The following is a 25,487-nucleotide window of genomic DNA, read 5'->3' on the forward strand; positions in this document are numbered from 1 at the left end:
ATTTAGTAACTCAACTTTTATGTTATCTTTGTATTGTTTATTTACTTTTAGCAAAATGTTATTATCTCATGCAGTGAAATAGAAGGTTAAGTACATAGATTATTCACAATGTCCGTTTCTAATTCAATAAGCAATTCCGAGTTGACAGTTACTTTGACTCCAGCAGAAGAAATTTACAGAGTGCTGCTGTCGATATTCTTTATGATATCAGCCTTATTTCAAAATGCCGCCGCTTATATAATCGGATCTGTGATTCTAAATGCTAATAAAGTTGGACATAATAAAATTATGTTAGTTTTTTCAATGACTAAAAGATGGGTTAGACAGTTCAATAGGGCCCTGATCAAGTGCACGATCAATAACGATGTAGACACCCGTATTTCATTACTGATTACAATTGTTACTGAAAAACTTACATTCGGTACCCCAAAATTTTATTTCCCGGATGAAAAATGAGATAAGCAAATCTCCACACCTCAAAAATTCATGTGCAATATTGTTTGAGACCTAAAAGGTCTGAATAATTTGTTACTACGAGGCCAAAAAATCAACCATATGTTCACTGCGAGCTCATTAAGAAATTGCGACGCCGAGAATTGCTGTCAAGGGGTGCTGTTTTTTCCGCGATAATACCAGACCTAACACTGTGAACGTAACAAAAAAACTCCTAGCTAGGACGTGTTGGTACAACGCGGACCTCGTTCCTAGCAATTTACATTTCTTCTTATAAGTAAAATCTTCCCTGGGTGGCAAGAATTTTACGATGATAACGAGCTGGAAATATGTGTTACCACATTATTTCGAGAACACAAAATTTCGGAAGTTATATTCATACAATCAAACAGAACTTATTTTATGAATTTACTTCGTATTTTAATCTGTAGAAATATTTGGTTTCATTATTTCACGTATTTTATATCCTTTCTTTATAAAAAACCATCAAGCTTTTCATACACAAAGTCGAAAAAATAATTTATTACATGTACATAATTTTGAAAGGTGAAAAATAGAAAAACACTAAAATAACTTTCAGCCAATTTAAAGCTATGGAGTGGAGTTGCTTCCAATACGCTAAAAAGATTTATTAACGGAGCTGGTGAAAATGAACCACCTGCTCCCTTCAAACCGCCAGGAAAAACCTTCTACTTCTAAATGGTCAGCGGATATATTTGAAAAAGAAATAATTCGTAGGATCATTTATTCTTATACCGCAATTCATAAAGGGAAATTGAGACAATATTCCATTCAAGCAAAAAAGGCATTTAAATGGAAGAGAGCATTTACAGTTTATATTCGTAAAAAATGGGAACGAATACATTGAAACAGAGTGGAATATGGATAAGATTCACAATATCTTAATCTGTGTAGGAAATGATAGAAGCCATAGCGATTCCGAATCTGAAAATAATGAAGTGGATGAAGATGACATGGGTTGTGATAGTGAAGTTATGAATCAATTCTATTGTATCTGCTCTATTGAATAGTAGACTACAGTTCATTTTACATCAGTAGATGCTAGTAAATCCAATTCAACATTGTACATAAAAAAATCTATAACCAATGCTGCTTTTGAACTTAGACTTAAACATTTTTTAAATATATTTCTATAAATTTGACATTATTTTTTTAAAATTCGGTAGCAGAGATAGTTATAAAATTATTATTATATAGTTATAACATCATATCCTTTATTACTTGATGAATATAGCTTTGAAGACACCAGTAAAGTAAATATTGTACAAATTATTTTGATGTCCAATCAATAAGCCGTACTTATTACGTACTTATACTTAAGCTGTCATATTGCCATATTATGTGGTGTTCTGTAGTAAATTAGGCGGGGATGTTTGCAAAGCCGAGTTGTTGATTAAATCCACCGCATCAATTTCATGTTTCATATCAGTTGTCATTAACAGATTTGGATTTTTTTCAATTTCAATAATACTACGCACACCTATCAGGGAAGCAAATATTGTACACAATATTTTGCTTTCATATTAAGAAGCCGCAATTCCATAAAAAAGGATTCTTCTGGTGTCAGAAAATTATTGAAGGATTTTCACTTCATAGGGTTGAAATTTATATCTGCTTTTTGTAGTGTTTCTTGTGATATCCCTATTTGAGGTGTCATATTGCCAAGTAATGTGGAGTTCTGAAGTAACAGTATCTATAACAAAAACCCAATACATAGATTATTTTTTCATTTTTATATCTATTTCCAGGAGATATTGATGATTAAGTATCATGTCCACCTAAAAATAATTTATTTTTACAATTCCACAATTATCAGAAATTCATATTTTTGGTATGGTTATTTCTAATTAACATGATTCTATTAGAATGTTCAACAATGGTTGTTATAAACTAAAAACAGTATCACATCAAAATGTACAGTATGTGGTTTCGAGCAATATGTTACTTCCGAATGGGAACAATGAAATTTTGATGCGTGAGGATGAATACCTGATTGAAATAATACAATGGTGATATGTTTGAACAATTCTACTCGAATACGAAAGCAATTTTATTTAAATGTTATAGCTCAAATATTTTGTTGGATAACCTCATCAAATCTTATTCCGCCCATTAAGTTAGATGCTAGTGATATCAAATAGAATTCTATAGAAATGTTTTAAAATTAATCTATGAGATTATAACCAACCTGCAATGCCTTCAAATTTCGAAGAAAAATTGGGGGTGCAGAATTTGTGTAGAAAAATAAAACAGTTATCGCAAGATTGTAGTTATTTTTCAAATTAGTCAAGTCTTACTATAAATTCCCTCAAAAATGAATATTTTGAATTATATCATTATAATGATCCTAATTTTTTAAGGTGGTGAGGTTAATCTTAATATTCATTGAAACAGTAAATATTTTGTTTTTTTAACTAAAGCCAAGTACATAAATCGTTCGAATACAAACAAGATGGGAAAAACTGAATTTATATCTGGAGAAATGAAAGGAGAAATCTAATATATATTCCAGACAAAGTATTCAATAGTATTAGAATTGGAATAACGTTTCTCTAGCAAGAAAAATTCGCTTCGTATTATGTGTCTAGGTCAACTTTGATAAGGTTTCATGTGCCTAGATTGCACTGTTCTTGATATATTCCATCATCTGTTACGACCTAACCAAGTCTATCCTATGATAATTCAATGTTCTTCACAATTTAACTCAACGTCATTAATAATGACTGAACCTCAAGTTAGACGTATTTCAATTTAAACACAAGTGAATCCCACAAAATTCTACAAATATAATTTTTATGTGTTCTGACACTTCAAATGTGTGATTTTTATAATTTTTATTACATAATTAATATACCGCAGTTATCTGTTGACTAATATGAGTAATTTTCAATATTTCACATTCATATTTATACAGAGTGAGTTTTATGTATGGAACGCCTCAATTATCTCGGAAACGGCTTGTACAATTTTTATAAATTTTTGTAGGCGACGGTCTTGGGATACGTATTATGGTTGTATCTACATTGTTGTCAGATCTTTGCCTTTTCACACAAATTTTGTTATTTGAAATGGATCACCCTATATATTTTGAGTTTTAAGAAATACTGATTATTTTTCATGTAAGATTCTCTATACTTAAATGCCATAATTTCAGAGTTATAGCTACATTTACAGTATCTGCACCAAAGTTACAATAAATATTGTACATTTAAATTCCTGCGATTGAATAAACTCGTTTAATTTAATATTCTTCAATAATTTATCTGCTGATACAAATCTCGTAACAAGGTAGTCCCAGTAAAAAAAATTTAGAAAACATACAGTAAATGCGATGATAGCAGATGCTCAAAATGTTGTCCATTTAGTTCAATACAACAAGCCATGCGATTTTTAAAACTTAATACATTTTGCAATACATTTTGCAGCATCCCTGATTGCTCAATTCGTCTTATCTCTATGATAATCCTATCTTTTATTTTCTGAATATTGGCAGGTTTTGTTTTATAACCGATTGACCCCACAGGATTCACGTCGGATGATCACGGAGATCATTCGATAAAACCACGTCTTCCAATCCATCTTCTGGGAAACATATTATTTAGACATAGCCTCACCAAACAAGCATAGTGAGGTGGGGTACTATCTTGTTGTAGCAAAATATTGTCGTTTGAGATATTGTATTGTCTGAAAATTTCTAATAATGAAGTTCTTTGTGAATGTAATTGAAAATATTTACTTGGATTTGGAAATATCCGAGCCAACTCAGGTATCATACTATTTTCCAATAAATCTAAATACGCTGGATCATTTAAGTTACCCTCAATGAAAAACGGATCAATTATTTTGACGCCTATTATTCCAGCCCATACATTCAGTTTTTTGGGATAATGAGTGTGAGAATCACGCAGTCAACGAGGATTGTTACGTGACCAAAACACAACATTGCTAAAAAAATTTGGATCGTTTTTATTCATTGAACATTTTTCCATCATAATTTGGATCCATATTGCTGCCCAAAAATCCCCTCACTTCACTAACAAATGCCTTCCATGCTCTAAGTTTCTGCTTGGTGAGCTTTTTTGCAAAATTGTCATAGTCCAGCAATTTTCTTATTTGTGGCCCAATAAAAATACCTTCCTTTAATTTGGCAGCACTCAACTCTAAGGCATTTGAATCCATCACCCTTTTAACCATAACATAAGTCAAAGTTTTTCATCAATCCAAGTTTAATGTGAAGGGGGGCAGAAGGACCTCTTTGGTATCTACAAGAGGTATAAACTTAACATTTTGAGATCCCGGTTGAAACTCACTTCTTGTTTTTTTTTACCTAGTGTTGATTTACTGCCCGACTGTCCCATATACAAACAGAACAGCAATGTTTCGTAAACCCTTCCTGAAGTCCCATTAAAATTCCAATCACCTTCAGGTCCCCACATATCTGCCACTCATACTTGTTGTATTTAATTTTGTCTTAAAGCGAGCGAATATTTTCATAAGTTTCTTTCATCTTCACAGAATGACCAACTGGTATAGACGGTTTTAAATTTCCATTGTGTAATAACACTGCTTTTAAACTGTATTTAGACAAGTCAATAAATAGGCGCCACTCACTGGGATTATGCTCAATATCAAACTCCTTCATTAGACCATCAATTCCGTACACGCACACAACGAATTTTCCATACTGTAGAATGCAGAAAATGTAGCATTTCTTTTTCTAAAGGTGGTAATTTTTATCTCTATAGCTAACAAGCTTCATTACTTAAGACGGGAAGCAAGAAGTCAGACTGTTTCTTTGATAACTCCAAATCACGTGCTAAATCATTCAATTCACTTTGAACAATCAAATATGGCTCTCTGGAACCGGTACTTGGAGTAAAAATAGGGTCGGTACATTGTTCTTCGGAGCTTCCTGATAGTACGTTGTCTCCAGTATCTTCTAAAACAATATTTTGCGGATCTATACGTGCAATCGGTAACGGTAAATCTTCGTTATGGGAAACACGTCGTATAGCAGACGGCAAATTTGGTTACTTCATTTTGTGCTTTCCTTTCTCAGTCTCTCAGTCTTTGTTAAATAAAAATAGCAGTAGTCAAAATGGTTAGAAGGATCCCGTCATACCATTGGAGTTGCAAAAGGCATGCTTTTTTTTTATTCCCATTCATCCACTGCACCAATGACACGCTACAACTAACACAGTACGCTTGTTACTAAGTTTTTTTCACATTTTCGGAAAATGGCCTGCGGCGCGTTTCACTCAACATTTTCGTCATTATTATCGCCTTTTACACTATGAATAGAGAACCATGAAACTTAACAAAATACTATTTTTTAATGTTCATTATTCTGAATAAAACAGTTCAGGTAATTTTTCGGCTATAAAATTTACCGATATTAACCACCCCTTTATAAAATTACTTACCTGTTAATGTGAACAGGGATAATTAAGCTATTGAAAAGTGGTACATGCTAGAGCTTAATAAATATATTTTCTATTATTGGAAGGGTATTTCCGTTTTAAAAATAAAGGTCTCGCCTGTGTTACGAAAATCTCGGTCATTGAGTTTATCTCCTAGGAACAAATATTAAAAAGATTATACTTTAGTATTTTATTGCCACAATCTCACAACAAATTACTTTGGCTGACAAATAGTTCTGATTTTAGATAATACCATATTTTAACAAAAACATATGAAGAGAAGAACTAAAAATTAATAAATCTATATATTCACATACTCCATCCCATATGAGTTTGATTTATTCACTTTGTTTCCAGATAGAATTATTTTTTGTAAGAATTAAGGACCCATTATTTTTCGACATTTTTGTAACGGTTTCTAATGGTGACGAATTAAATTCAGATTCAGATCACAAGGGAAGAATTATATTATTGCAAAATATTCTATTCATTTGGATCAAACATACCAGTAATGGAAAATGAAAAAAAAATTTCATTTCCCATAAAATCACAATAAAAATATTCCACCAATAGTAGTGGTTAGAGAGAATTGGATAGGATGCTGATAGCAAAATAAATTTGACGGTAGTTATTGACTAACATTTTCGCATTTCACTTTGAAGCCATTTTTATCATATATGCGATCATATATGCGATACAATCATATAAATAGAGTTTTTCAGTAACTGTGAATCAAATTTTGAATAGGTTTAATCATTTGGTATATATGAGTATTTCATATATACGTTTACAACTTTCCTCTTCAAGCCAACGCTATAATTAAATTTACAATTTTATTTTTTCTTGAAATATTTTTTCTAGTACTGTCTGTCTGAAAAAGGAAATTAATCATCTATAGTATGGGTACATAAAAACAGCTGTTAAGCTCGCAACTAATTGTTTATAATTTGTTTGCATTTCATCAGTGGAACAGGCAGATAAATATGAGAACAAAATATGTCTTCATTCTGTCGTTGAAAGAGAAAAGAAAGAAAATACTTATACCAACGGTAATAATATTTTAAATTTGATAAGGGTGCCGTAGTAGGTAATATAAATAAGCCAGGAACCAGCCGATTTCTCTAGGAATTTTGATCATCGTAGTCAATTTTCTTGAAAATTGGTATGAAAGTAGTATTGATAACCTTCTTCAAAATCTACTCTGTGCCAAAGGGTGCTTTTGCACTAGGAGTGAAAGCCATCCTTTCTTGGAGATCAAAAGTAATCATGTACCTCGATAGATTGACTAGTTCTAAGCAACTTTTTTCTAAAGTTGATTATTGACAATTGAAACTGCTCATTTTTCATTGAAAAAACGCATACGCAACGCAAAATATATATTTTTAAGAGCACATAGACAAACCTCTAAAATGAGCACTGTTAAAAGTCTTTTGCATAAGAGTTGACTGATTTATAACAAAAATAGGGTTTTTCTTTTCAGAAAAAATATTATACCCTCACCATTATCACCCTAATTGAAATTAATGGTAATCCACTTGCAATTAACTTTATTTATGTAATATTAATATGATCCATGTGATTTGACCGGTTTTGAATGTTTATTTTAGGAAAAATAATTGATTACATTGAGTTTTTCTTGAATAAACCAAAAACTATTCATGTTATGAGAAAATATTTCAAATACTAATTGTGACGTTTTCCGTGCCAAAAATTTTGAGCTATTTTAAATCTATGTATCATAAAAATAAAAGGCGATACATTAGTTGAAAGTTTGCCTAGCGTACCAAATGTGGCTTATGCAACCCCTTTGAGCTGCACCCTTCTCGAAACTGGGGCTTGAAAAAAGTTTCAATTAATATGACGCTGAATAACTTAAAATCCCCTAAAAAATGCTTTTTTAAAAAAGGTTTGAGATTGAAAATTGAGTTATTGTCGAATTACCAACTGCTTATTTTTCAAAATTTCGGAGTACGAATTTTGGAGCATTGGAAAAAGAGAAACGTGGAGCGTACAATCGAGTTATTAGTGGTGATGAAATATAATTATTCAAAATTGAAATAAAATTTATTGTTAATTTTCAAAATACTATTTTTTTTATTTTTTTTTAATATTACTGTAAAAAATTTTTAACTGCAATCATGAGATTTTTGGTCATTTTAGGTGGTTTTCATAATATATTGAAATATAATGAAATATTTAAAAAGCAATACTTCTTAAAAATACTGACGAAATATTTTCAATTCAATATAAATACACTTTTTTAATATACACAAAAATACAATTTTTAATTATAAAAGAATTCGATGATTTTGTTTTTTAGCTTTTTTTAGCTTTTCATATGATTTTAAGGGGATGCATGAATATGATTAATTATAAAAGTGTTTGAGAATGTCAACAGATTTATGAAAAATACATTTAAACTTTATTTTACCCGAAACATGCATAAATCTGAGATTTCAAATTTTTGAGTGGTAGTTTACATTCCCCAAATGTGAAAAGTCCGGTTAGTACAAAAAGGGGAAGTAGAGCTTTAATTCAAATTTTCATGAAAATCGATATTATAAGAAGTGTCTTTAAAAAGGTTTCAATACTACTACCCTCAGAAGATGGTCTTTAGAGAGATTGCATGAGTCCGATTAAACTTGTTTGAGAATATCAACAGATCTAGGAATAATTCATTTAAACTGTATTGTACCCAAATACATGCTAGAATCTAAGATTTTTACGATAAGTGGTAGTTTTCACTCCTAAAAAAAACCCTCGGCACAAGGTATATTTTGAATAACAGGGTAAGAACAGCTTGAATCCAAATTTTCTTAAAAATTGACATTGATTAACAGTTTTAACGTTTTTTGCCACTGGTTCCTGGCCAGACAAATAGTGCATAATATTTATATCAAGGAAATTTCAACTTTCGACCCTCAAAGACAACGACGTCATTTTCGTACATTGGGAGATAAATATTGTGCAAGAAAACTTTTCTTTGGCTTAACATATATAACAGGATATTGTATCAATAGGAAAGATAGGAAATAATCTTACGACTAAACTGTCAAATGGCATAATTTCGACAAATACACTCACCACTATCACAAGAAGTCGAAAAGTTGTTCTTATAGACACATTTTTAGAAACCAACCAGCAAAGGACAGCCTGTTATAGTTATTCATATCAGAAGTGATTTCTGCAAGAAAGTAGAGCGATATAAGCATCTATCTCGAGAACATGAACATAGATCGTTTCGAACTTTGGCTTCAGTGCATTTTTTAACGTGCCGAAAATCAGTTTATTTATTATAGTTTGTATAACGCTTCTCATCATAGACACCAAAGTGAACTTATTATCATTCAATTATAAATCTGATAAGAGAATTGTATATTGCAATTTAAGCGATGACAACAACAAAATACATTTAATTAGTTGTAGAATTGGCCGACGATAGGGAATAACGCAGCCGCAGCTGTACCAGCCCGCCCCCTATTAAATTTAAAATTAACAAGAGTATTTTTCTAAAAAATAAAAAAAAATTTGTCAAAAATAAAAAAAAAACCGAAACCAGAATGACCGTTTTTGCTTGCAAGCTCTCTTTACGAGTTGTTCTAGCCAAAAAGCCTAAATCTCCGCTTTTCCTCCCACGCAACTACCACAACTCCGGCCCTGTAGAGGAAAAAAAATCCTATATCAGGGCCCTCCTATTAAAAATTTCCATTATCTTACCAAATTTATCCAATGAATTTCTCTCTCTTATATACCGCATTGTATTTAGAACTTATTTGAGTAGTATAAGCAAATAAATACGTTGCGCAAATCCAGAAAATATCTTTTTTGATAAAGCAAATTCTAAATCTCTTGAATTCTAATTTTCATTGCTGTTCATATTATTCCTAAAAATTCTGTGCTCTAACTCTATTCAGTCTTATATCCACTTCCAATTACATTTCGTACTATAACCTTATCAACGTATCTGGTTTCCGTTCAACAACTCTGAAATGAAAATAAGTGAAGATTTATGATTCTATGTACTTATATAGTATAACAGCAAGCACAAATTGTTAGAAAGTAATGGACTATCGCGTTGCCCACTTGTATCCACTCATTTGTCACTGTCTCTACGTTCATATGTTCTCAAATTAATGATACTTTTTTGTCCTACTGACCGCACCAGTTTGTCCTTTACGGTAATTTGTTACGCAGACCGGCATAGCTGTCCTCAATACTGCAAACCAGGATATACTCCTTGAGAGCGACCCCAATTTATGGTTTTTATCCATAGCTAATAAAAAGCGAATAACACCAAAAACCATTGGGTGGAGACAACAGGATTAAAAAACGATAGACTGGAGGTAGACAGTTTTATTATACTAGGCCCTGGCTCCTCTTCCGCTTATGGAAATTTATTAAACGATAAATTATGTGTATTTTTAAAATTGGAAAAACTGTTGAAATAACATTTTAAATATGTTTATTATTGTATAGAACCTTTTTTTGTTTTCTTAATTGATATGTAATGTTACAAATCAAATTTTTCCAAATAGGAAAAAGCGAAAAATTAAGATTTAGCGATAGTTCTAAGAATAGAACATGTTGTATCATGGAAAACTGCTTCGATCAATTTATGTTAGCAGAAGGAAGTTAACCTTTACATAATGTTATCGACTAAATTTAGTTTGCAGTGTTTTGTAGGCAAATGCATGGTGTGATTATACAGTCGCTAGTTAATTTATATATAGCATGACTGTACATGGCACACTGCACCTCTAGCATATAACTCTTCTATATCCTGCCAAATTATGAATATATTAGTACAGGGCCGTATTAAATTAAATTATAGGTAATAGTTATTTAAATATTATTATTAGTACAGAAATATTTGCAGTGTAGAAGGCACTTTCCAGTAAATATGCCCTCAAATTATTATAAAATGCGGGAAAATATGATATCGATTTGATTTCAATTGGCAAGTGATTGTGAATTTTTTGCATTGTAACATATTGAGCCCTTAACTAACTCTGAACTTGGAGTAAGTAGGTGAAGGTCATGCTCTACGTTCCTAAGTGGATAGCCTTGTATTAGGCAAACGAATTCAAATATAAATAAAGAAGGAAGTGTCAGAATTTCGAATTTTTTAAAGAAGTCCCGGCAGTGATCTGTTTATTCCGAGTAAATATTTGAGAGCTCTCTTTTGAAGTTTGAAGATTCGCTCAAATTGAGTCGCACCCACACGTACCCCAGAAAGGGAAGGGCATACCGAAGGTACGACTCAATAAGGCCATAATAATCTGTTAAGGAGGAGGATAAGTTCAGTTCTTCATAAACTGATCACAGCGCAATAAGGAGGAACAGCAATATGTAACTCCCATTTCAAGCCTTAAGAATTTTACAGATTCAACAACGTGAATGGTGGTGATATTTGATAAAAAAGACTGAATCGCACCATGATTTAAGGGTGATTGAGTCACTAAATATATTCTTATGAAGTGCCGTGAGATCAGGTTTGCTTCAAGAGAAACTAGTAGCGTTTGCAAAAAGACATCCTACCACTGACGTCTAGATAGGTGAAGTCATGTAAAAATAGAAGAAAACAAAATTAATATATGTAGGAAGAAAAAACAAGAGGATCAAAAATTTGAAATCATTCTTCTCATGGATGAGTTATAGCTGAGACATTCTATGAATTGATCCCCTTCTAAAATAAAATTGGAAATTGATAGAATCCTTAGAATGCGATCCAACACCACAATATCAATTTGGTAATGTATTGTCCATCATTTCTCTGAAAACGCTACACATTTGATTCTCAACAAATAGTCATGATCTTTCAACTTTCAGCTCAAGTAATTATTGAATATGTTATTACCGAAAGTTATATTGTAATTGTTACTACTAATAGCGCAATCTATTGTTGCAATCATGTACAAATTTCTGTTGTATTGCCATTGGAAGTAAGCAGAACTTAAAGTTAATTGGTAATATTATCATATGGATTATAGTTGAGTATTGATCAAAAAAGTTGTACTGTACAAACAAACAGTATGGTGATAACGTGGTCCTGAAAGACGACACGCTTCATGGCTCATGGAAGAATATTCGCGGGTGGACCGGTTTAGACTCTCAGACGCTGATACGAAGGGCCAGATACAGAAATGACCTTTCTGGGGTTATCGCCAACCTTCGTTAGAAGAGAGATCCAAAGAAGAAAAGAAAAACGACTTCATTTATTATTTTTTTATTTTATTTATGTTAAATATATTGCAAATATTGTTGTAATTTCATTGCATATTTTGACGAAAATATGTGCATATATGTGAGCATATTTCAAGTAATTTCTCTGCATATAAATCCAAGAACAGAAAATAATTGATTGGAATTGGAGTGTCTCTTTACAATTGATGTGTATTCATCCATAATTCGTGTTTATGTATATTTATATATTAAGTGAACGTGTTTTGGAAAAACTGGCAATATATCATTGCAGATCCTCAAATTACAAACAGATATACTTGCAGCACATTACCCTCTCGACCGCATTTGCATTTTCCAAGTGTAATTTGGGTTGTAATGCAGGTATGTGTGTGGTACGTAATTAATTCTAATCACCCTCTCTATTGCGCCATCAGAAAACGCTTCAACTACACCTGTTTAATTAAATAGTTCAATCTAATTCAAGGGCAAATTTTGGGATGTCACTCCACGTTTGAAAACAAAAATACCCAAATTGGGCTAAATTAAAAAAATTTGTCGGATAAAGGAGCGATGTGAAGCGTAATGTGGAATTTGGTATGCAACCAACTAACAAATTTAGTGAAAAATGAAAATAAATTGAATATGTCTAGGTTGGATTTATATTGAGAACTTTACGTTACATTAGCTGTTCGACCCAGCCACTTTTTTTAGTAATCTCCACAGACATATCAAAGTTCTTTTTCTGTACTATTGTATAAAGCTGTATACCTCCTGTGTGCACTGTTAACCAGGCTGAAAGGAGTTTATTTTGACAGCTCACTGCATGCTTTTCTGTGCATATCTCAATTTTATCAATGTTTACTGCTTCTTCCACTCGAAATGAGATATAATTTTTGCATTAATTCGGTTTTTTTTATATATAGCTCATTTTATTATTGATTTTTAAGACCTTACCCATTAAAACAAGCTAGAATTTGAAAGAGATTGGCATAAACCGTAAATAAATTGTCTTGATAACGAATATAATCATCAATAATATCTCATTAGTATGATGATCACTCATAGTTTGTGAGCAAATTCTCATTACACTCACACTCTCCTAACATTCAACACTTCCACAAACGCATTTATAATCTTGATGTGTTCTAGGTATTTATCACATTAATGAATTTTGATTTGATGGAATCTGAAAGCAGTTGATTTGTATTAATAAAAGACCGGCTTAGGTATAATCATCTTTCATCAATTTTTCATCAGATTACTTGTCTGTTTGTTTTTTTATTTTTCATATTTATATATCGCGTGCCACTATTCGGACCAGACACAAATTAGATAAGAGCAACGAGTCGCTGCATTACTGAGCAGCATCTTTTGCAAATAGAATCGCAGTATTTCAGTTCTGTAGTAGTCTTGTTAATTTGATGTCTCGAATTTTTTTGGTTGACTAAATCGTCCACCAGTTCTAAAGTACGATCTGTCAGGAAGATTGAATATGGACACTGACAAGGAATTCTCAGGTTGTCAAAATATACAAAAAAATATTTGAATAAAAGTTGTTATATTTGTACAGATACACATTTCTTCAATATATTTTGAGGTATATTCAGCCTAAGCGTGACGACATGAAGTAATGTTTTTTAAATAGTACACCCTATATATGTATATGCTTACCATCGCATTTAGTGTGAAATTCTTGTCTTCATATCATTTTAAATGCTGCCTAGTAAGAGTTATTAGTGAGAAGTAACTAAATTTGTTTGGTAAGTACTAAGGTCTGAAATGTCTGAACAGAGTAGAAGTTTCGTTTGGGGTTCGGTTTGTTTTTTAGATAAGAATTAATTCAGGAGATTTCAATTAGCAAAAAGTTTATTTTTTCAAATGGAACAGCCAGTATATTATTTCAACATGTTATAAAACTATTTTATCCCTTCAAATTATGTCTCATAATGTACACTCTAAAATTTACTGTTTTCAAGGAAATTGTATTTTTAGATTATTATTTGAAAATACTCACCTTTTTAACAAGTAAACACTGAATGTGTCGTTTAAAATACTTCTAGTTTTTGTGAAAAAATCAAACCAATTATTTCATTCCTTTAAAAACCATAATAAAATAGATAGGGCATCTACAAAACTTAAAATAAACAAATTAACCAAAAAAACCAACAACAAATAAGAGAGAACTAAAAACTTAAGATAACTTTTTTATTAAATGTTCAAAATGAACACCATTTACTTCCATACAGTAAAAAAAGCTCTACTAGTACGATGTAACATATTGGCATCAGCAGTTCGGAAAACCTTTTTAATTCTATTCTTCATGTTTTCCTTAGTTTCACGGGTGTTTTGTAGACTTGTTCTTTGACATAAACCCACCAAAACCATTTTTGTGAAGTCTGGTGAACGAGGTGGCTATTTATAGGGTCCTCCTCTACCTATCCATCGTTCGGGAAATTAATTATTTAAATGTGTATTGATCAGTTGGGTATGGTGAACTGGTGCACCGTTATGAAGGTACCACATTTGCCGCCTATCATGAGCAGATAATTGCTGAAGTATTTGGGGTAATTTGTTTTGTGAGAAATTTAAATAAACTTGCCCATTAACAATGTTGCTTCATCGTCAAATAATACAAAATAGAGAAAATCTCTGTTTTGCTGAATTTGTTCTTGAGTCTACTCACAGAAGGTTAACCGCTTTTCATAATCATCATCCAATAGTAAGTTCTTGCATTTACTGCATACGGTAAGGATGCATTTTGTTCTTAGATAGAATTTTTTGGACGGCAGTACGACTTATGTCGGTTTGTTTTGATATCTTCCGTGTCGACATATGAGTATCTTCCGTAACTTTTAACATCACGGTCATCTCGTTGTCCTGTGACATTGCATTCCTCAACCTTTCACTTTTTTCGTAAGGTTCACTACCAGTTCTGGTAAATCAGAAGCAAATTTTCCAATGTCTCTTTTCTTGGCTGTCTCCGATCTGAAAATTTCTGCACCCAGTACAAAAAACATATCTGTCAATTCTTGTATCAGAATAACAGAATCACTCTGACTTAAACTATGAAAATGTCAAATTCACAGGTTACTTGATTAAACTATGGATTCATTTCATTTATTGGTAAGGTGATGTTTGCTTAATTTAGTTTTGTAGATATCCTTTTTTTTATTTTTCAGTTTTATTTTATTACAGTTTTTAAAGGTATAAAATGACTGGTGTGATTTTATCACAAAAACCAGAAGTATTTTAAATGTCACATTCAGTGTTTACTTGTTAAAAAGGTGAATATTTTGAAATCATAAACTAAAAATACAATTTTCTTAAAAATAGTCAATTTTAGAGTGTACATTATTGGACATAATTTGAAGGGATAAATAGTTTTATAACATGTTACAATAATATACTGGATGTTCCATTTGGAAAAATGAAGTTTTTGCTAATTGAATCGTACTAGGCAGCATTTATTGTGCACAAATTTTCGCCAAATCTTCATATTTTTCGCTCCAACTTGGCAACATCACAATTTACGGGGAAAGAAAAGTTAGGGCTAGATGTAGAATTGGAAACCAAATTCGCTGGTAAACAAATATACAGGGTATTCTATTTGAAAAAACTTTTCCTCATGTTGTCACGCTTAGACTGAACACCATGTATACCTCAAAACATTTTAGAAATGTGCATCTGTGCAAATATAACTACTTTTACTCGAAAATTTTTTTTGTATTTTTTATCTTAAGTAAGTTATTGCATTTCCACACACTAATGGGCCACCCCGTATAAATTCTCATATTTAAATGCTCCAAAATTATCACAAATAGCTGCTTATTGACTACTTTATTTTTATTTTTAAGCTATTCGGGGTCTTAAAAAATCATTGGAAAGGTAATTTCAAGGATTACGAGTCCTATTATCTAGATTTTTTGAGATTTTTGGGTGGAAAAGGATGAAATATGTGGTCAAAGCACATAAATTGGAATCTTTAACGACTATATATCGGTTAATGTTCATTGTTGAAAAATTAAAAAAAATATTTCTTCGGAAATAAAACTTTATCATTTTTGTGCTTCTTTTTGTACGAATTCTGTAGTTTTTAAATTATCAATGAAATAATTTTTTTAAGAAATCAAAAAAAAGTTGATAAAATCATTTTATAAGTATGATTTCAAAACCGTACAAACTTTTTATCACATTGTGGGAACACCATGACTATTTTCTTACAACTAATTGTAATAATTTTATTAGCATCACCAGGAAACATCCATGATAAAGAATTCTACTTAATAGTGGATTTTTCAACTAATTCTTAGAAAGTGATGAGTTACTATACCTTCATCCCATAATATCCTTATTCAACTTTGTCATAATCAGCATATATTATTTAAATCATTCTTAAAACTCAATTATATCAAGATTAACGTCAAAAATTTCATATTTTAGTGAAATTTAAACAAAGTGTAGTGTGGAAAAACATTTTTTTAGCATGTGAATGGGTTTTTCAATAACTATCCTTAAAAAAAATAACAATTCGGAGCATACACCTGGTGTTAAGAAAATTAAATTAACTTAGCATATGAGACATCTCACAAGCCATTATATTAAGCGTTCTAGTTATGGGGATAGCAGCAGCTTTAGCGTTATTTTCCATTGAGAATTTAATATTAATGGTTGACTTTTATTAACATCTAGTAGTATGCGGTTGAAATTTTATTAAAAAGATATCTGAATCATAAATTATAGAGATTGTTCATTCAGGATATTGATATATTTCATAATATTCCGCTTACTTTACGAGAAATAGATTTTGATTAAGCTCTTTGTCCAAGTTTCATTTCTTTCAAAAATTAGAAGTAATAATCTTATTGATAAAATTGAAGAAAAATATAAGATATGAGCAGTTCTAATATTCTTTATTATCACCTAGCAGTCCTCATGAGAAATTTAAAGTATTTTCGTTTCTCCTTAATCGTATTTTTAAAGGCGGCAATATTATCCTTTTTTTTTTCACTTTACCTTACTCAAAATCTTAAATTTAAGCGTGATCTATGCCTAATAAATTCACTAACCATTGTTACGTATCTAGGTAAATTTTTAACAGCATTGATATATTGTCAAATTCTTAAAATGAAATGACTGCATTTTTATGTCGTACTAAATTTAATCAGAACCAAGCTTTGTAAAGTTCGCTTTCTATATAACAGATTACTGTGTATGGGACGTATAGGGACGTAAGGGTAGCTTAACTTTGCCAGACGATTCGTTATTCTAAACGAATTTTGAATAATCGAAAATAATTTTAATAAGTTTTGACAGTGCTCAAATAAACTGTTTATATGAATTCTAAACTAATTCCAAAAATTTTTCAGATATCTCATTTCACAAATATCTTTTTGCAGTATTTCAAATATACAACTAAACATCAGTCATGAGCGTGAGACAAGATATAAACATATGATTGTGTTTGGTATTTTGATCACAATCATTTTTACAGCTAACTATATTAAAGCTAAACTATTACGGTATATCGCCCCATGGTATATGCCAGATCATTTTCTAAAGAAGGTTTTGGCCTTCATCTGATGACTTCTCTAAACATTTTGTATGAAGGTTTTTTTGCCATGCTTCCCAATAATATAAGGAGAGGCGAAAGATCTATAATTAAGAGTTGGTGGCTAATGGTGGTTGGATAGTTGCACTCGTAGAGTCTTAGTAGCCATGAGTCACTTCGAAAGCGTCGCGGTTTTTGTGTTCGCACATTTACGAGAACGGTCGTTTATACGTCTTGGTAAAGCGATTGTATCATTCAGAATATGTTATTTAAATAAAATATGGGTAAAGCGTTTTGAAGAGACCGATTCCACGTTCAAACCACCAGCAAGGTCGTCCAAGAACGTCTCGGACCATAGATAATATTGATAGGGTGAAGGATTCTGTACGAGAAAATTCCCATGTGTCTATTCGGGGGCCATCGGCGGCTTTAAACTTGACGCGACAAAGTTTACAGCGAATTTCGAAGTTGGATCTTAAACTGCATCCTTATTTATACTAGTTAACACGGGAATTAAAAGATACCGACTTTGTATCAAGGTTGGCATTTGCTGAAGAAATGCTTAGTCGTTTTTCCAGTTTTGACAGCATCCTATTTTAGATGAGGCACATTTTCATTTAAATGGGTTCGTAAACCAACAAAATTGTCGTTATTGGACCAAAAAAAAATCCAAAAATGAAACATCAAAACCACTGCATAGTCCGAAAGTAACGGTATGGGCAGCAACCTTAAGCAAATGAATTATTGGCCCTTTCTTCTTTGAAGATTCACGAAGATGAAACATCACCGTTAACACCGACTGCTATGTTGCGATGTTGGAGAGATATTTGACTCCAGAGCTTGCGAGATCAAGACCAGCGAATACTAGAGCCTGATTCCAACAAGACGGAGCGACCTGTCACACATCAAATGACTCTATGGCGGCTGTGAGACAGATGTTTCCTGCAAGACAAATTACCAAAAGAGGTGATATCCCTTGGCCACCCTGATTTGACGCCTGACTTGATTTTTTTGTGAGGACACCTCAAACATAAAGTCTACTGGAACAATCCGAAGGACATCAGCCAGCTAAAGGAAAATATCCGACAGGAAATGGCACCAATAACCTCAGATTTATTGACAAGACTTTTCACCAATTTGCTTTCGCGTTTGGAGGAGTGCCGTCTCGAAAGGGTCACTTAATAAATACACGTTCTATTTCGCCACCCTGTACATCTTCTCATAGTCCCTGTTGTTCATATACAGGCCTTTCTTTCGGGAGGTTAATTTTCGTAGTGTTAAGAACAGCTCTAGTGATCCAGATCTTTTCCAAAAATGCATTTTAACGAATGTTTCCAATGCCTTATTGATGTAGTTTAAACAGAATGAGTTGGATTTTGGATTTTTGACGTCGATTCATAAATGTTTATTAAACATGGATACACCGCTACAAAACAATCAACACGGTAGATTACAAAGGTGGCTACTGTTTCGGAAAAGTCAAAGAGAAGAGGTAGTATTTATCAATTATCTTTAAGAAGGTGAAAAAATAACAGAAGGGTATAATGAATCATGGCTTAATAAAGTATAGGGAGGAATTGCGAAAAAGCGACCGCATTTTAAGTACCGTTTTCACCAGATATGGTTGACAGCAACTTTTGCATATATCCTAACTCTATAGAATAATTGAATTAGGCTGAGGAAAAAAATGGCAGTGGTTATTTGGTAACGTTAAAAAGGTCAGAACCTCACTTGACTGAATATATAGACTTAGAAGGAGATATTGTTTTGAAATGAATATTACCTACTATGAGAAAAATTTCTCATTTCTCTATTAGGTCGGAAGCTTTTTGGATAACCCTCGTATATCCTCGATATAAACATCATATTTCACTTTCAATACTATTCAAACAAAATTCAATACATACTAGAAATAAATTGGATACTGTTTCAACAAAGTGTTATCTGAGTGAGTTTACCATGCAAATATTTTATCACACAATTTTTTCAGACGTTTTAGTTTTTGTTCAGATAAAAGAGTGGATACATTGGCTCGATTATATGGAGTGTAGAAAAGAGTAAGTGTACTTCAAATGTGTTTCAATTCAAATTAACTACATCACATTTTATTTACAACAATCTCACCGAGTGAGAAAAAGCTTTACGATCGTTACTTTAATTGTGAGAAGAGGTTTATGAGTAGGACTGAGTTCCTAATGAAAAGCGAGGAAGGTGACGCTCTCATATTATTTCATTCAAGTAGCAGGAACATTGAAATTGAATTATTCGTTTGATCGTGGAATATGTCACTCGAGAAAATGCAGATATTTTGATGCTGTATTCGAATTCAATTTTCATAGATTGATTTTATGGTCACAGAACTTTATTTGTAGTACTGAGTAGATAAATAAATTTGTTTGAAAACTTCTACTACTGAAAAGATTAGTTACATTCTGCGTGTAATAAATATAAGAAGTTTTTCACTATCGATTCAAACTACAAAAGCCAAGTTACACTTGGTAGTAATATAGTCAAAATAAATATCAGAAAATAACATGTTTAAAAGAAGGATAGCAAATGTTATTTATCGTTACCAAACATACAAATGCTGTTTTAACTTATTTCAGTTAATATAAAATATGAATAACTTATAAAGGACAGTGTATTACACACATTTTCAAAATATTTTAGTGGTTGAAAATATATAGGACAAAAAATTAGTGAATATTTATTTTATATATAACTTCCGTGCCAAAACTTTAAGATCACAAAATTTATAAAATAGGCTAAGAAGCCACGTCTGCTTTAAAAAAATAAAACTGAGTTGATGAGCTTTGGAATAGCAAAAGACATATTATTTATAGGAATGGAAAATTCTGAACACATAGAAAGGAGGATAAATTCTTGGTTCATACACATAAAAATTGATCCTAGCAATTCGCCTTAAATTTTTTATTCAATTCTCTTGTATAAATTTCAATGTAACTATAATTAATTAAAATTGATACTGCCCCTCCTTTTTTAACATATTCTTCACATACACTAATAGGCATCCACATTTTATCTTGGTGTCGAATTTTAATACCGAAGTGAACAAACTACAAACGACTCACAATGTTTCTTATCTTTTTAGGCTGATCTTCCAGTATTTTTATTTATACACCACAAACGTAACAAGGGATCGTTTAAACGTCATCAGGACATATTAAGCACAATGAAATAATAATATAAACTGTATCGACGTTATTGTAATAAAGACTATTAACGTACAATGTGAGAAAAGTTAGTAGATAATATAGAATAGTTGAAATGACATATCTCAATAGATTCTACATTACGTATTTTATCCACCACAAATACAAAAAGAACAGCATAAAAAATTTATTTGTCAGTCTATGTAATCTAGAGACTATGACTAAATAAATATTGTCAGTATTCTATAAAGAACTTTGTGTTTTTCATACTCAACTATTCGGTTCATAAATCTACGAGGATGGTCCCAGAAGTTCCTCGTCCAACAAAGAAAACACGAAAATTTTGGAAGAAAATATATTTTCTTTTCAACGTTATCTCCTTTTAGCTCCATTCACTTTTCCCAGTTCATTAAATTTGATAACTTTCTTATAATAAGAATCGTCATATTCCTGAAAATACCCATTAACTGCCAATATCATTGTTAGAAAATCTTTGACCATCGAGCTATTTTTTCAAGTCTGGGTATGATCCGAGGGGGGACTGAATGTGGCGAATAGGGTGTATGAGGTAACAATTCAAACTTTAATTAATTAATTTTGACCATTATATAACGGATATATAACGGATGTGTGAGCTAGTGCATTGTCTTTATGAAATAACTCTTTCTTCTTAGCCAAATATGGCCTTTTTTGGTATATTAGTTAATAGTTTTTCCTTTTTCAAAATAGTCAATGAAAATCATCCCTGGTGCATCCGACAAAACCGACACCATGACCTTGCATGCAGATGTAACGGTTTTTGCCTTCTTTGGAGCCGGTTCTCCCTTTTCAGTCCATTGTTTTGATTGTTCTTTTGTTGCGGGTGTGATGTGATGGACTACCCAGAGTAGAATTTAGTTCAATTTTTATATTGGTGAGGCTAGTGCCTTTCAAATAAAAGTATTGTATCACATAACGAATGATGAAATGAAATTTTTTCCATGCTTGCATGCAAATTCACTGAAAACGTTCAAAATTTATGACTGGCGAACAAATACTAAACAACGTGGTGTCTTTAAACTTAAAACATATATACAGTATACATTGTGATCTTCTTAATACATAGGTAGTTTCAAGCAACTAAAGCCATATCTAGGTCAGGCCAGGTACTTCTAGACTATCCTCTTAAAACGATAAAGTTTTATATTTAAAATTGAATAGAATGTTTGAAAAGTTATTCCGAGTAAAATGAGATCGTATATAAGCAATTGTAATAAAAGTTTAAACGGAGATTTTATTTTCCGATTGAAATCAAGCACGTAGCTTCATTCTACTATGTTTTGGTTCACTCACAAATGTCCAAAATAGTCCGATCTTGAGATCCGATCAACAGAAACATAATTATTCTAACGGATTCTATCGATATTGTTCCATATCCCAATAAACTGATACAGATTCAGTTACAAAATATTTTGATTGCACAACTTTAATGGAAGTCTGAGAGATCTCTTCTTCTCATTTAATCATTTCAGGAAACCCTGGAAGCACATAATGTGTTTTTAATGACTAGAAACTTAAATTCAGGTACTGGAGTATATCCTGAAATGTGAAATGACTTGAAATAAAATAAGTATGATTTCTTAACATTAATTTATTTTAACCTCTAAGACACATACAAAACTGATTTATTACGATAGTTAAACGAAATTGAAGTTTGAGCTTAAGCTCTCCTTGAAGTTGTTATGAAATTTTGTTACATCAATAAATGAATCTGTGATTGTATTAAAATATGAGCGTGATTTATCTCTCATAAGTTTTGGGAGACTTTTATTAAAGTAAAAATTTGAGAGTAATTATCTTATTGAACTTGTAACTTCGCCATGATATTCAGTCCTATAATTTAATCAGTGAAATACGGTCGTCCTTACCAAACTTCCAAACTTGATTCTCGAAGTTCCAGGTGGCTTTTCGTTGTGGAAACCGTGCACTAATCTTATTGTCTAGACAACTCCATTTGATTTCCACCATTCATATAATAATGTGATAGAACTTATTAATATATATTCGCTACATAACATGTAGTGTTTCAAGCAGTTGAAACAGTATTTTAAAAACAAAGTAGAATAATTAGAAGGGATATACATGAGGAAAGTAGCTTCACAGAAAAATTAAAACTTTTGAGATTGCTCCTTCTCTTAACAACAATCCAGCCCGAGATCTTTAATACCTACCTTACGAGCTAGTTCAACTTCATTCATTTTGAAGAGTTCTGGAACATACTTTTTCCTTCCGGTGAATAAAACTAGGGAGAGGATTTATATCAAGACCTTCATTGACATACTAGCTCTAGTCGATTGTTAGGGCAGATTGAATTGGATCCCTAATGGTATCATGTAAGCCAGGTAATCGGCGTATCTGCAGACTTCATATGCGGTGTTGATTGGCTTTGAGCAGAGCATTTTTCGGTTTTGCAGTCATTATTTTATCATCTAGATTGATATTGATAAGTCATTTCTTTATTATCTTGTTCAATGTTGACTATCAATATTCAATATCGTTCGGAAATTTATTGCTTTTACTTATAGATAAAATAAGTACTAACACGTATCAATTATGAGTTAGAAGAATTAAAGTAGTTCAAAACTGATTATTTTATGAAAGTATATATACTCGTAAACGTGATTTAATTAAGGAAAATGAAGTGTTCGATTTATCGAAAAAATTCACCTTCTCAGTTCTTACATATTTTTAAATTAATTATCATTCATTTTGGGTATATATTAATTAATAATATGATTTTGTAATGAAGAAGGTTTCTAACGATTAGACTTGATTTCATTATTCATCAAAATTTTACCTGAAATTGAATACCCTGACATATGAATTAATAGATCAGCTACCACATGAAAATCACTATTTTCCAACAATAAAAATATTTTCAAACAGTGATTATTGGAATTATAATTTTTATCTATTACAAATAATGATGAAAACGAAATTTACAAGTTTAAACTAAAAACATTTTTCAAATTGTTCTTTTCATAAATGACAGATTCTTCCTATTCATGTATATAAACCGTTTCTAGATTATTTTATAATTGGCTCTAATACAAAAATTTATGCATTGTTCCAATTAAATTCCACTTATTATTGATGCAGTATTGGATGTTGATGACTTGTTAATCCACTTTCCGATTATTGAGATGCCTGTCTTATGTGATCAGATAACAAATACACTGATAGGTAGGTATATAACAGAAAAAATGTGTAAGTTATATTAGTGTGATAGATTAAGACATATCTATGAGAATTTGAAGTGGATACTAATACTTCGTAAATATTGCTTGAACGTAAATTCAGAGTTATTGAGTTATTGATATCTACCTATTTATTTCAAAAATTTCTCCATCGTTAATTGTACAGTAGAGACAAGAAGTTGCTTCTATCAATCGTATATGTTTTTCTACTAGTTCTAGCGAATAATATTCAATTTTTGAATATGGTACCCTAGTCAATGCACTCTTTAATATCAACAAGTCGTTCGTTAAAAAGAACATTCATGTAAGGAAAAGTGTTCCCGATTGTATCACTGTATCGTAACCTGTTTTCGTTAGTAATTATAAGTAGAATTGTTATGTTTTTGACAAAAGGTTGTTGATTGATTAATGTTGACATTGCTTATTTTGAACTTCATACCATGGAGTGACAGTTAGACAGAGGGATAGATGAGGACGCATACGAATGCTCTCCCTCATATTTCATCAACCACCAGTAAGTATATCAAAATTATTTTTTTATGAAATAAAATGCACAATAACATATTTTTTCTCTTATGACGTGTTCTACTTCTAGCAAAATGAGATATTTTTATTAATTCTACCTGATAATTAATATCCAAAAACCAATAAAGGAATAAAACCGGGTAAATCTCGTTTATATTCAGATACCCTTCAAAAAATTGAACTAGAAGAGGAAAAATTTGAAAAAATAGGAACAGGAAAACAGGAAAGGGAAACCAGACCCAAAGCAGTGAAACGTTGATTGAAGGAGCTTTATTCTAGACAAGCGAAAAATAAATTAGAAAATAGAAAGCGATAAAGATTCTGGACATCTGGAGGATCGCAATTTAGCTTGTGAGAAAGTTTACTCTCTCCAGTTGATTTAGAAATGCACCAAGAGACTGATGACCGTTGTATAAGTCTAGCACGCGTTTCGATAACCAAGTTATCGTCTTCAGAGACTGAAGGTAAACTATACGTACATAATAAACAATACAGTTCAGTCTCTGAAGACGACAGCTTGGTTATCGGAATGCGCGCTAGACAGTGTAATCGTGAGTGTTGGTGTGGTAGTAGTGTAAACAGTGTATTCAGTTTGAAGATATTTGTTATGTTTTTGTGAAGTTTGAAAAAAAGACTTCTGCTGTTTATTATGTTGAAAAATTTCTTATTCATTATTCGGTTACAGAGATGAAAATATCTTATCTTCGGAAGAAACCGGGATTATCACAGTCATTCTATTTCCCTGCTATAGAAGACATCCACACTGTCATCACGATCCTCACGAATGGGCTACATAGCTAAAATGGCAAGGCTTTTTACGTTTACAGCTTAAATAATTGAAATGTGCAGTAAGTTCTAAAGTATCGACTAAATTTATCATTTTCTTCTTCAAGTTTGAATTGTCAAAAACTGTACAACGATGTTATAC

At 31.6% G+C, this 25,487-nt stretch overlaps 1 protein-coding gene and 1 long non-coding RNA gene across 3 annotated transcripts in view; both read left to right on the plus strand.

Annotated features, from left to right (window-relative positions):
* Positions 1 to 25,487, plus strand: part of LOC130443621 (uncharacterized) — a 257,601-nt gene that overhangs the window by 95,359 nt on the left and 136,755 nt on the right. The window lies entirely within an intron of this gene.
* On the plus strand, positions 19,576 to 21,051 carry LOC130443623 (uncharacterized). The gene is made up of 2 exons (XR_008909868.1): positions 19,576 to 19,682; positions 20,738 to 21,051. It is a non-coding gene; the product is annotated as an uncharacterized LOC130443623 (long non-coding RNA).

The sequence above is a fragment of the Diorhabda sublineata genome, chromosome 4 (assembly GCF_026230105.1).
Source record: "Diorhabda sublineata isolate icDioSubl1.1 chromosome 4, icDioSubl1.1, whole genome shotgun sequence".
NCBI lineage: Eukaryota > Metazoa > Arthropoda > Insecta > Coleoptera > Chrysomelidae > Diorhabda > Diorhabda sublineata.